The 14929-nt window shown below is 38.4% G+C and overlaps 1 pseudogene; it reads left to right on the top strand.

Moving 5' to 3' along the window:
• Positions 1 to 13063, top strand: part of LOC109448224 (cyclin-dependent kinase 1-like) — a 51599-nt pseudogene extending 38536 nt beyond the window's left edge.
• The last annotated feature ends 1866 nt before the right edge of the window (positions 13064 to 14929 follow it).

The following is a 14929-nucleotide window of genomic DNA, read 5'->3' as shown; positions in this document are numbered from 1 at the left end:
TCTCATAGCAGATATATTTCCAATGAATCTAACTTCTGTGCTTTAAAATTATACATCATAATGTATAATATATTCATGCAGTTTTTCTCAATTGTATAACAATAACTTTAATGATGATTCAATCCAGAAGAAACGTTTCAATACTTAAAGCCTTTTAGTCACGTGAAATGGTTTAAAATGCTATTTCAGTTTATATGTATGTTTTTGTTGCAGAAAAGTGTGATACAGAAATCAATAAAAAAAACTTTCAAGCATAAAAATATATTAGGATAAAATTCTGTGGTAAATGTGAAATGAAAATACAAGTTCAAGAAGAAAACAAATAATGTAAAAATTTCTGGCTACTAAAGAAAAGCTTATTTGTGTATTTTTAAACAGAAGGTAGTAGAATCAAATCACTATTATGTTAGATTTCATAGGGAACTTTAAAAAGAGCAATGCAAAGGTTAATTTTTTTGATGCCAGTATTTACAATATGCTAAAAATTACATTCTTTGCAACTATGTAAAGTTATAATGAAAACTGCAGGTATCAAGTTAAAATTGTACGAGGGAATACACTGTCTCAAAAATCTTTCAAGGGATAAGCAAGAAAAAAATATGAAGACTTCTGCTATGGAAAACCTCCTCCTTTTTCTTCTCTTTCTTCAATAAGTGAACATAGTAAACAGAAATGACATTCTCAGTGCTGTGTTGAGTGCTAAGAAGCATTCCAGAGAAGTAATGGGTCTTGTGTCTGTTTTCAAAGATTCACCATCTCCTTGAGCAAATCAGGAAAAAACACGTAGAACAGTTAGGAGTTGGCAGGCACTGGTCTTGCCCACACGGTGCTCGTGTCCTCCTGTGTCCTTGCTAAGTGAACCCAGGTTGTGTCCAGGACAGCAATATGCCAGGTAAATGCTTATTTTCTCAGCCCCCCTTGCTGTTAGGGGTGGCCATGTGACAAAATTCTAGCTGATGAGCCATAAGTAAAGATCTGGAGTTTTCTGGGAAGGTTTTTGCTTGTCTGATAAAACCAGATAGATGAGGCTGGCTCTGCCTGTCCTTACTTTTTACTGACTTGAACACTGATTGAATCCCTGGAGCCACAGCATTTATGCCAAAACTATGAAGCACCAAGCGTAAGGACAAAAGCCAACATACTAAGGATGGTAACATGGACATATGGAAAGATCCTGAGTCCCTGATAGCATTGCTGAGCAGTGAACTAATACCAACAAGCACCTACCTCACCACATTAAGTATATATATACACATACATACACTTTTATTGCTGTAAATCCCTGCTGGCTGGATTTCCCAGTTACTTTTGCTAATACATAACAAGTTGCTTGAAAAGTCGATGACATAAAAAAGCCATTTTATTAAGCTCCCAGATTCTGCGGATCAGGAAGTCAGACAGGGTATAGCTGGAATGGCTTGTCTCTACTCCACAATGTCTGGGGCTTCTCCTAAGGAAACTCAGACAACTGGAAGTGACTCAAACACCTAGGAACTAGAACAACTGGACCTGAAGTGTCCACTTCCAAGACGGCCTCTTCACTCATGTTTCTCATACCTGACCTGAGATGACCAAAGATTGAACTCAGATGGGACTGTTGACCAGAGTGCCTACGCAGGTGACCCCTCCTTTTGGCTTAGGCTTTTCATAGTATGATGGCTGGGTCCCAAGGACAAGCATTCTGAGAGAACTATGTGAAAGTCGCATGCTTTTTTATGACCTAACCTCATGCAGGCATCATGCAGTGTCATTTCTGCAGTACTCAGTTGACATAGTCACCAGCTTCAAGAGGAGGTGACACAGATCCCAACTCTCAATGGGAGGAGTATCAAAGACCTTGCAGCCATTTTTTTTTAAACCATCACATTGATTGATGGTTTTTTCCTTGCAACTTAATAGCTGATCTATGGATGGTAAGACCACATAAAGTAGGTATGAAGTTGAACAGTACAATTGTGCTGTTGAACTCCAAGGAGGAAAAGATAATAAGAGAGAAGTAGTTGAGAAAGCCTTCATCATAAACAAACACTGACTGAGGGCCTAGAGGTGCACAGCCCAGAATAAAATACCAACAGGACTGTAGAAATACTGGTGTCCTACCCAGTTCTAGACATACGTTCAAATGTCAACCTTCTATTCACAAGCAACATGGCTTTGGAAAATTCTAGCTTAGCCTCAGTTTGTAAATCACCAAAATGGAGAGCATATTCCAGGGTGAGGGTGAGGCTTTAATATTAATAAAACAGTATGAGAAGGGCCTTACATGTGCATGACACTCAGTAAATGCTCAATAAATGTTGTGCGTTTGTTTATTCATTCAAAGAATGAACATGTAAAACTTAAACATGTAAAAAAATTGAATGAGCATCAACCATAAGATTGACAGAGAGTCAGTATTCCCCAAACATAAGTCTCAGACCTAAACCTCCCTTATGGGCTCAGCAAGCTTTACTGAAATTGATGTAGCACAAAGCTTAGAGGACTTAGACCAATTTTCCCTAGAGGAAAATTAGAACAGACTTTAGAAGATCTTCTGACGTCCAGGCTATGAGTCAAGCCTTTTGCCTGCAAAGCCCAGCCCCATCATTGCTGCCACTTTGGAAAAATCCATCATGTTTCTCAAGAGAGGTCTACCATCCCAATCTGGGATAGGTTTTCTAAATATTGGATCTGAATTGATTTATTTTTATCCCTAAATGCATTGGGCCACAATCTTCCTGAGTGGATTAAGTCAGACCTATTTTTAACAACTGGCTCATTCAGTCCATTGCCTTACTATAATTACCTGGGTGTACTTGTTGTAAGTAGAACTCTTTTGTCATCTGATTGGCCCAGTCTAGGTTAGAGCAGGATAGGGGAGCGAGAATGAGAAATGGGATAAAGGAGAAAGAGAGACTGCATTGCTCTACTCTGCTCGCCAGCTATTTTCGAAGACTCCAAGATCCATAGCTGACTGAATGCAGGGGAAGTCAAGAGATTCTAGCCTTCTCTGCATATTAAAGCTGAGAAGTTGGCAGCTGTTTGGGATTTGGTGACGCCACTCAGACTCTCCAATGATCTCATCCACTGAAGGTTTCCTTTCCAGAATCCCATGACTCAGTCTTCCATTCTTAACATATGAACACAGACCCCAGGCTCCAAGACAGGCCAAGAGAGGTTTCTCCTGGTCTTAATGCTCTTAAGTGAAAATAAATTTTCATATCTCATACCTATCTCCTTGGAGTCCCAGAGAAGGGGACACTGAGCTTTCAACAAAGATACTGATCATGGTCCTACTGAGCTCAAGGCACAAAGAAGAAATGGTCCGGGGTCAGATTGAAGGATGGGTCTGCCAGGCAGCTTCCCGGTCAACCGATACATAAGGAAAGATGCGCTCCAACATCACTGGGGAGCCAGTATATCTCTGGAAGCTTAAGGAGCTAGAGGAAGAAATGTACTTTCGAAACTCATCTCTGGAAAAGTAGAGTGTGTGGTTAGACGAATAATGTAAAATGATCCTGGAGTTGTAGCTAACACCCGAAAGGGCCATCATTTCAATAGTGAATATTTGTCATTTTAGGGTAGCCAGTATCTAAACATTCTCCCTATTTTGAGGTTTCTACCAGCAGTCTTTCTTCTCTTCATTTTTCCTTCTCCTTCCTCCATTCTTCCACTCATTATGCCAGTTTTCAGCTCCTCCACTGAATTAAACTTGAACAAATATTTGATTTGAACAAATATATTGATTCAAGGGAGCAGGAAATTATCAACAGTTTACCAAGATTCCCCCACACGTTTCAGTCAGGGCATTTCTCCCCAGGATCTCAGAAGGTTACAAAAACCTACTTGTGTAAGTTTCAGCCACCAAGGGGCCACTGTAATCCCACGCATCAGCCAATGGGGAGCAGTCTCCTGGCCTCGCTCGAATGCACGAAAGGCAGGTGTGCCTGAATAATAGGAAAAAGAAAAGTATTCATCAGATATTTTCAAAAACAATTTACACATGATGACCAAATGGGGTTTATCTCAGGAATGCAAAGCTAGTTTAACATTCAAATATCAACCAATGCAATTCACTATATTGACACAACAAAAAAAGAAAGAAATGCAATTATCTCAATAGACTCAGAAAGATTTTTAGAAAATGACTCATAATAAAAACTCTCAGGGCTCTTGGAAGTTTAGAAAAGAGCAACACAGATATGGTAGCAGCCAACACTGTCTTCACAACTCCCCCAAACTCCCCAACCCTACCCCATGCCAACCATCATGGACAGATAAGCTGGGACCTACCAAACCTGTTGAGTAACTACGGAATATTACACCAAAATAGAGAATTGGAGAAGGTACCTATAGAGTTATGTATCAGAATAGACAAAACTATAGGTCAAGTGGTAGCCATAAAGAAAATCACACTAGAAAGTAAAGAGGAAGGGGTTCCTATACTGCAATTCTGGAAATTTCTCTATTAAAAGAACTTTGACATTCAAGTATAGTCAGTCTTCAAGATGTGCTTATGCAGGATTCCAGGTTTATCTCATCTCTGAATTCCTCGGATCTCAAGAAATACTTGGATTCTATCTTCCCTGGTCAGTTCATGGATTCTTCACTTGTTAAGAATAGGGCTGGCTCGGTGGTTCATGCGGTTAGAGCTCCATGCTCCTAACTCCGAAGGCTGCCAGTTCAATTCCCACATGGGCCATTGGGCTCTCAACCACAAGGTTGCCGGTTCAACTCCTCAAGTCCCGCAAGGGATGATGGGCTCCGCCCCCTGCAACTAAGATTGAACACAGCACCTTGAGCTGAGCTGCTGCCCGGATGGCTCAGTTGGTTGGAGCACGTCCTCTCAACCACAAGGTTGCCGGTTTGACTCCCGCAAGGGATGGTGGGCTGCGCCCCCTGCAACTAGTAACGACAACTGGACCTGGAGCTGAGCTGCGCCCTCCACAACTAAGACTGAAAGGACAACAACTTGAAGCTAAATGGCACCCTCCACGACTAAGATTGAAAGGACAACAACTGGACTTGGAAAAAAGTCCTGGAAGTACACTGTTCCCCAATAAAGTCCTGTTCCCCTTCCACAACAAAATCTTTGGGGAAAAAAACAGAATTATTTATACCACATTGTACAAGGGATTGTGCTTTGTCACTCTAGAAGAGCACTTCACAGAGACTTAAAACCTCAAAATCCATTGATAACAAGGGAACAATTAAACTGGCTGGTTTTGGCCTTGCCAGAGCCTGTTAGAACACACACACACACACACACACACACACACACACACGGTGCCAAAAAAATGTATACACTTTTTTTTTTTAATTAAACCTTATTGGGGTGACAATTGTTAGTAAAATTACATAGATTTCAGGTGTACAATTCTGTAATACATTACCTATATCTCACATTGTGTGTTCACCACCCGAAAGAGTAAGTTCTTTTTCCATCACCATATATTAGACCCCGTTGACCCTCTTCTAGAGCCCCCCTTACCATCTGGTAACCCCTAAATTATTGGCCATGTCTATGAGTTTTGTTTCTTCATTTGTTTGTCTTGTTCTTTTGTTGTTTTCAGTTTTATATCCCACATATCAGTGAAATCATATGGTTCTCTGCTTTTTCTGTCTGACTTATTTCGCTTAGCATTATAATCTCAAGATCCATCCATGTTGTCACAAATTGTACTATTTCATTTTTTCTTACCACCGAATAGTATTCCATTGTGTATATATATCACAACTTCTTTATCCATTCATCAATCAAAGGATATTTTGGTTGTGTCTATGTCTTGGCCACTGTAAATAAAGCTGCAATGAACATTGGAACACACACGTCTTTATGCATGAATGTTTTCAGATTTTTTTGGGTAGATACCCAGGAGAGGGATTGCTGGGTCATATGGTAATTCTATTCGTAATTTTTTGAGGAACCTCCACACTGCCTTCCATAGCAGCTGCACCAGTCTGCATTCCCACCAACAGTGTATGAGGGTTCCTTTTTCTCCACAGCCTCTCCAACACTTGTTACTATTTGTCTTGTTGATGATAGCCATTCTAACTGTGGTGAGGTGATATCTCATTGTGGTTTTTATTTGCATTTCTCTGATTAGTGATGTTGAGCATCTTTTCATATGTCTATTTGCCATTTGTATGTCCTCTTTGGAGAAATGTCTCTTCAGGTCCTCTGCCCATTTTTCAATTGGGTTGTTTGTTTTTTTGTTGTTGAGTTGTATGAGTTCCTTGTATATTTTGGATATTAACCCCTTATCGGAGGCACTGTTCACAAATATCTTCTCCCATTCAGTTGGTTGCCTCTTTATTTTGTTGATGGTTTCTTTTGCTGTGCAGAGCTATTAAGTTTGATACAGTCCCATTCATTCCCTTGCCTTTGGAGTCAAATTCATAAAATGCTCTTTGAACCCAAGGTCCATAAGTTTAGTACCTATGTTTTCTTCCATGCAGTTTATTGTTTCAGGTCTTATGCTTAGGTCTTTGATCCATTTTGAATCAATTTTGGTACATGGTGACAGATAGCAGTCCAGTTTCATTCTTTTGCACATGGCTTTTCAATTCTCCCAGCACCATTTATTGAAGAGGCTTTTTTCCATTGTATGTTTTTTGCTTCTTTGTCAAAAATTATCTGTTCATATTTATGTGGGCTATTTCTGGGTTCTCAATTCTATTCCATTGGTCTGTGTGTCTGTTTTTCTGCCAATACCACGCTGTTTTGATTATTGTTGCCCTGTAGTACAAGCTAAAGTCAGGGAGTGTGATACCTCCAGCATTGTTCTTTTTTCTTAAGATTGCTTTGGCTATTCCAGGTCTTTTGTGGTTCCATACAAATCTGATGATTTTTTGTTCTATTGCTTTAAAAAATACCACTGGGATTTTGATGGGGATTGCATTAAATCTGTATATTGCTTTGGGTAATATGGCCATTTTAACTATGTTGATTCTTCCAATCCATGAGCACGGAATGTCTTTCCATTTCTTTGTGTCTTCTTCAATTTCTTTCAAAAATGTCTTATAGTTTTCAGCATATAGGTCTTTCACATCCTTGGTTAAGTTTATTCCTAGGTATTTTATTCTTTTTGTTGCAATTGCAAAAGGAATTGTTTTTTTATTTCTTTTTCTGAGGTTTCATTTTTAGTATATATGAATGTAATGGACTTTTGTGCATTGATTTTGTAGCCGGCAACTTGACTGTATTCATTTATTGTTTCTAATAGCTTTTTGGTAGAGTCTTCAGGGTTTTCTATATATAGCATCACGTCATCTGCAAAGAGTGACAATTTAACTTCTTCATTCCCAATTTGGATGCCTTTCATTTCTTTCTCCTGCCTGATTGCTCTGGCAAGGACTTCCAACGCTATGTTGAAAAGCAGAGGTGATAGGGGACAGCCCTGTCGTGATCCTGAATGTAGAGCAAAGGGCTTCAGTTTTTCACCGTTAATTATGATACTAGCTGAGGGTTTGTCATATATGGCCTTTATTATGTTAAGGTATTTTCCTTCTATACCTATTTTATTAAGTGTTTTAATCATAAACGGATGTTGTATCTTGTCAAATGCTTTTTCTGCACCAATTGATATATGATTTTTGTCCTTTATTTTGTTTATGTGATGTATCACATTGATGGATTTGCGTATGTTGAACCATCCTTGTGCCCTGGGGATGAACCCCACTTGGTCGTGATGAATAATCTTTTTAATGCATTGCAGCATTCGATTTGATAGAATTTTGCTTAAGATTTTTACATCTGTATTCATCAGAGATATTGGTCTGTAATTTTCTTTTTTGTGTGTTACCCTTATCAGGTTTTGGTATCAGGGTAATGTTGGTCTCATAAAATGAGTTAGGGAGTATTGTCTCTTCTTCAATTTTTTGGAAGAGTTTGAGCAGGATTGGTATTAGATCCTCTTTGAAGGTTTGGTAGAATTCACTAGTGAAACCATCCAGTCCCAAGCTTTTGCTTTTCGGAAAGTTTCAGATGACTGATTCAATTTCCTTACTGGTGATTGGTCTGTTTAGATTTTCCAGTTCTTCATGGTTCAGCCTAGGAAGACAATATGTTTCTAAGAACTTGTCCATTTCTTCTAGGTTATTGAATTTGGTGGCATATAGTCCTTCATAGTATTCTTGGATGATCCTTTGTATTTCTGTGGTGTCCATGATAACTTCCCCTCTTTCATTTCTGATTTTGTTTCTTAGTGTCTTTTCTCTTTTTATCTTAGTGAGCCTAGCCAAGGGTTTGTCAATTTTATTAATTTTTTTCAAAAAACCAGCTTTTTGTCACATTAATTTTTTCTACTTTTTGTTCTCTATTTCATTTAGTTCTACTCTGATTTTTATTATTTCCTTTCTTCTGCTGACCTTGGGTTTCATTTGTTCTTCTTTTTCTAGTTCTTTAAGGTGTAACGTGAGGTTATTTATTTTGGATTTTTCTTGTTTCGTGAGATAGGCCTGTGATGATATAAATTTCCCTCTTAAAACTGCTTTCACTGCATCCCAAAAATTTGGTAGGATATATTTTCATTCTAATTTGTTTCTATGTATTTTTTATCTCTCCTCTTATTTCTTCTTTGACCCAGTCGTTCTTTAAAAGTATGTTGTTTAATCTCCATGTATTTGTATTTTTTCCTGCTTTCTTTTTGCAGTTGATATCCAATTTCAAAGCCTTGTGATCAGAGAATATGCTTGGTATGATTTCAATCTTCTTAAACTTGCTGAGGCTAGTTTTATGTCCAAAAATGGTCTATCCTTGAGAATGTTCCATGTACACTAGAAAAAAATGTATAGTTTGATGTTTTAGGATGAAGTGCTCTATAAATGTCAATTATGTCCATTTCATCTAATGTGTCATTTAAGGCTGCTATTTCATTTATTTTCTGTTTGGATGATCTATCCATAGCTGTCAATAATGTATTTAAGGCCCCTAGTATAATTGTGTTTTGGTCAATTTCTCCCTTTAGTTCTGTTAGTAATTGTTTGGTATATTTCGGTGCTCCCTGATTGGGAGCATAAATATTGATGACTGTATGTCTTCTTGCTGTATAATCCCCTTTACCATTATGAAATGTCCATCTTTGTCTCTTGTTACCTTTTTTATCCTGAAGTCTGTTTCATCTGATATCAGTATGACTACACCTGATTTTCTCTGGATACCATTTGCTTGATGTGTCAATTTCTACCCTTTGAGTCTATGTTTGTCCTTGTAGCTGAGATGTGTCTCTTGGAGGCAGCATATGGTTGGGTTTAGTTTTTTTTTTTATCCAATCTGCTCCTCTGATGGACTCGCCTTTTTATTGGTGAGTTCAGGCCATTTACATTTAGGGTGATTATTGATATGTGAGGATTTCCTATCATTCTATCTTTGGTTTTCTGGTAAGACTGTGTCTCCATTGTTTCTTTTCCTTTTTGTTGTTGTCTATTATTTCTGTGTGGTGGTATTGCATGGTTTTTCCCTCTGTTTCTTATTTTATTACATTATATATTTCAGTTCCAGATTTTTTTAAAAATAAAGTTTCATATTTAGAGTATTCCATTTTCTTCAGCATGCTTACTTTCTCCATTCCCATATTCCGGTTCAGACCTTTACTCTCCCCTTTTTATGTTTTGGTTGTCAAAAATTATCCCTATTTATGCTGGTCGAATAGCCTCTTTCAGTATTTCTTATTGTGCAGGTTGTGTGTTAGAAAACTCCCTCATCTTCTGTATGTCTGGAAAGGTCTTTATTCCTCTTTCATATCTAAAGGATATCTTTGCTGGATATATTATTCTTGGCTCATAATTTCTGTCTTTCAGTCATTTGAATATTTGGTTCCACTCTCTCCTAGCTTGTAGAGTTTCTGCTGAAAAATCTGATGATAATCTAATGGGCTTTTCTTTGTAGGTTACCATCTTCTTTTCCCTGGCTGCCTTGAGGATTCTTTCTTTGTCATTAATTTTTGACAGCTTCGATACAATGTGCCTTGGAGAAAGCCGGTTGGGGTTGAAAAATTAGGTATCCTATTTGCTTCTTGGATTCGAGGATCCAGTTCTTTCCACAAGTTTGGGAAGTTCTCATCAACTATTTGTTTGAATATATTCTCTGTTCCCTTCTCTCTTTCTTCTCCTTCTGGTATGCCCATTATTCTTATATTGCTCTTTGTGATGGAGTCAGAAAGTTCTTGTGGAGTCTTTCATTTCTTTTAAGTCTGAAGTCTCTTTCTTCTTCCATCTGTGTCATTGCCTGATTTCTATCTTGGATGTCACTGATTCTTTCCTCCATCTGGTCAACTCTACTACCTAAGCTGGCTATTTCATTCTTCATTTCTTTTATTGAGTTCTTAATCTCCAGAAATTCTATTTGGTTCTTTTTCAAAATTTCAATCTCTTTGGTAAAATGTTCATTTTGTTCTTTGATTGTGTTTCCGAGTTCATTGCCTGTCTGTGTTTTCTTGCATCTCGCTGAGTTTTTAAGAACTGCTATCTGGAATTCTCTGTCATTTAAGTCACATAATTCCATATCCTTAAGTTCATTTTCTTTCTGAGCTGTCTTGTTACCTTGGTTATTCATGGCTATTAATGATTTATTATTTCTCTTCCTAGACGTCTACAGGAGTGGGTTCTGCAACAGGCTGATAGAAAGAGGTCTTTCTTTTGTTTGCCACTAGGTGTTGGTAGAATGTTTTATTTTCTCTTCAACTGCAGCCTTTTATTCTCTTTCATACTGTAGTGTTATATTTTCTCTGCACTATTCTGGCTTCTCACACAATGGTGGGATTTCCTGGAAAGCATGCTTCTCCTCTGTGAACAGTTTGCCTGGGTCATAGGGCGCCACCTCCGTGGGGGGTTGTGGAGAGCTTCTGAAGTTCCAAAGCTCTTCCTGCACCAGATTCAGAGCCCATGTGTTTCAGCAGTTCTGTTTGCTCCTGCAGGGATCCACCCAGATAGGTGGGGACAAGGGCGAGGTGGGTTGTGAGAGGTGGCCTAGAGAATGGCTGCGACCACCACCACAGCCAGTCCTGCTTCCATAGCTCCCTCCCCTTTGCCAGAACTAGTTGGGCTAAAAGTTCGTGTCTGTATACCACAGTTCTCAGAACTACAAATATTCTGTTCTTTTTTTTTTCCCCTTGTTCCACCTCCCCCCACCCCCACTCTGGTTCAAGCCGTTGTTTCTCAGTCTAGTTGTGTAGGACACAGCTCCCTGGCTCATGATGGTGTTATGAGCCTTGCGCTCCCCCCCCCGGGTGAGGCAGTTGGTCTCCAGTTGTCGGTTGGCTGCTCACAGCAGAATATTCTGTTCTGTTGATCTGACACTGCCACTGTTCCGCTTCTAGCACTGGGCAGGTGGAGGCGGGGTGAGCTCTGGGAGGGTAGGGAGGGGGCGGCTAGGCTCAGTGCCTAAGGCTCCGTTCTCTGCTCAGCAATGAGGGCTTAAACCACCATTTTCAGCCTTCTTCCCTCAGTCTTTGCTTTGAGGTCTCCACCATGAGCATTGGGTTCTGCCGTGTTATATGCTGCCCCCTCAGCCCTGTGGGCCATAAACGGAGCCCTAGCAGTCCGAGTTCCTCCCTCTCCCGCAGCTGCAGTAGTTCCGGGATACAGCGAGCTGGGAGCACTGAGCTAGGTCTGCGTCCTGCGCCTGCGCGGCTCCGGCTCCGTACTTCTCCCTTCCCTCCTCCCCCAGCCAGCTCACGCAATTTGCCCACCTTTAGATGATTTCAGTAGTGTGACTCTTCATCTTGCCTGTCTGCTGTGCAGGGAGTCCTTTGTGGAGTTACAGTTGTTCAATTTGTTGTAAATTCTAGGGGAGATTTCAAGAAGCTCATCTCATGCTGCCATTTTTATGATGTCATCTCATGTGTACGCACTTTAAGAAAGGAAAACATTGTATTAAAATTGTAATACTCAACATACACTGATAACAAAAGATAAATATAAGTCACGTTTGATTTCTGCAATTACAAGAGGTGCTCAAAGTGGTTACCATCAGGGTAATTTTAATACAGATTCTTCCTTTCTTAAAATGTGTATACTTTTTTGGCACCCTCTGTATGTATGTGTGTGTGTGTGTATATATATATATAGATAGATATAGATATATAGAGATATAGATATATATGGTTTGACAATTAAGTTCACAAACTTGTTGCAATAATGTTGCTAACCTTTTTTGATATCAGAGGGATTATTCATTATGAATTTGTACCAACTGGACAAACAGTTAACCAAACCAAGTTTACTATTTGGAGATACTGAAAAGGCTGCATGAATAAGTTAGACAACCTGAACTTTTCACCAACAATTCATGGCTCTTGCATCATGACAATGTACCAGCTCACACAGCACTGTCTATGAGGGAGTTTTTAGCCAGTAAAGAAATAATTGTATTGGAACACCCTCCCTATTCACCTGATATGGCCCCCAATGACTTCTTTCTTTACCCGAATAGAAAGGAAATATTGAAAGGAAGACATTTTTATAGCATTCAGGACATCAAGTGTAATATGACAGCTCTGATGGCCATTCCAAAAAAAGAGTTCTAAAATTGCTTTGAAGGGTGGAATAGGCGCTGTGTCAGTGCATAGCTTCCCAAGGGAAGTACTTCAAAGGTGACCGTAGTGATATTCAGCAATGAGGTATGTAGCATTTTTTTCTAGGCTGAGTTTGAGAACTTAATTGTCCAACCTCATATATACTCATACACGCTTTCATATATATAAGGTAGTGTATAGATCTCCAGAAGTACTGCTGAGTCTTCACTACTCAACTCCAGTTGACATTTGGAGTATAGACACTGTATTTGCAGAAATAGCAACAAATAAGCCACTTTTCCGTGGGGATTCAGAAATTTATCAACTCTTCAGAATTTTCAGAGCCTTGACAAGACCCAATAATAAAAAGTGGCCAAAAGGCCTATAAGAATACATTTCCCAAGTGGAAACCAGGAAGTCTAGCAATAAATGTCAAAAACTTGGTTGAAAGTGGTTTAGATTTGCTTTCAAAAATGTTAGTTTGTGATCCTGCCAAACAAATTTCTGGCAGAATTGCACTGTACTATCCATATTTTAATGATTTAAATAATATGATTAAGAAGATGTAACTTTCTGACAAAAAGTTTATACATGTTGTATCAAGAAGAGATAGTAATATTTTTACTGTTAACTCAATTTTGTCCTGTGTATTTGTCTTTTCTTTGTTGTTAAATTTAAGCTGCTCATACATCTTCTGATTTCAAAAGTGTAACTTAAACATGTAAATATTGTTCTATATGAATGTAAATATAGTTAATTCTGTGTATGTGTATAGGTCTCACTATAACAACTATTTGTTACATAATAAAACCATATATTTAGTATTGATGACAGGAATTGGGGAAAAAAGTTTAAGAACACAAGAAAACTTCCTCAACTCAATAGAACATCTCTGGAAAAACTTCACCTAACATCATACTTATTGTGAAAGATTGAATGTTTTCCCCTTAAGATCAAGAACAAAGCAAGAATATCTTCTTTCACCATTTCATTCATCATTATACTGAAAGCCCTAGCCGGTTTAATAAGGCAGTAGAATAAATAAAAGGCATCCAGATTTAAAAAGAAATAAAACTATCTTTGTCACAGATGACGTGATTGCCTATAAAGGAAATCCTAAGATACCTGCAAAAGAACTAACTTTAGCAAGGACATCAGATACAAGGTCTATATTTTTTAAAAAGTAGAATTTCTATATGCTAGAAGCAAAGAATTAGAAATTGAAATAAAATAGATACCATTAATTTAAAAAAAGAATACTATATTAGTTTAATTGCTACATAACAAATTACCAAGTTATCAGCTTAAAACAACAAACATTTATTATCTCACACAATTTCTGAGAGTCAGGAATCTGGAAGCAGCTTTACTGTGTGGTCCTTTGGCTCAGGGTCTCTCGGGATATTGCCAAGATGTCAGTCAAGGCTGCTGTAATCTCAAGGCTTGACTGAGGCTGGAGGATCCACTTCCGAAACCGTTTATTCACATCTTGTCGGCAGAGGCCTCAATTCCTAGTTTATGAAGGTCTTGGTTTTGCACCACATTGGACCTTCCAACAGAGCTGTTCCCATGTATTCCAGAGCAAGCAATGCAAGTGAGAGCAAAGAAGACACCATGATGCCTTTTATTAGCTCGTCTCAGATGGCATTCCATCATTATTGCCATATTCTATTGGATCACACAGACCAACTCTGGTACAGTGTGTGTGTGTGTGTGTGTGTGTGTGTGTTGGGGGAGGGGTATTACACAAAGACATTAATACCAGAAGGGGATGATCACTGGGAGCCAATTTGGATCCTGGAGACCACAAATACCACTTACAGTTGCCTCAAAAGATATAAAACACTTGGGGATAAATTTAACACATGAAAAATGACAAAATAATCACTGAAAAAATTAAAGAAGACCTAGATAAATGAAGATATATATATATATAATGTTTATGGATTGAAAGACTCAGCATTGTTAAGATACAAGTATTCCATGGAATCCCAATCATAATACAACCAGGTTTATTTTCTTAATAGAAATTGACAAGCTGGTAATAAAATGTATATGTAAATATCAAAGACTTAAAATCGCCAGAAAACTTTGAAAAAGAAGAACAAAGTTGGAGGACTTAGACTACTTCCTATACTACATCCTAAAATAGAATAACTACACTATTTTAAGATTCACCATAAAGCTACAGTAATAGACACAGTGTGCTATTAACATGGGATAGACATAGGGAGCAATGGAACAGAATAAAGGGTCCAGAAATAGGCCCACTCATATATGGTCAATTAATTTTGACAAAAATACCAAAGTAATCCAACGGGAAAGAATGTTCAACAAATGTTGCTAGGACAATTAAATATCCCAGGAAGAAAATAAACCTTGAACATTGCCTTATGTTAAAAACAAAAATTAACTGAAAATTGATCATTGGCTTA

The sequence above is a fragment of the Rhinolophus sinicus genome, chromosome 3 (genome assembly GCF_057876585.1).
Source record: "Rhinolophus sinicus isolate RSI-liver-muscle chromosome 3, RSI-T2T, whole genome shotgun sequence".
Classification (NCBI taxonomy): Eukaryota; Metazoa; Chordata; class Mammalia; order Chiroptera; family Rhinolophidae; genus Rhinolophus; species Rhinolophus sinicus.
This window is presented reverse-complemented; position numbering and strand designations above follow the sequence as displayed.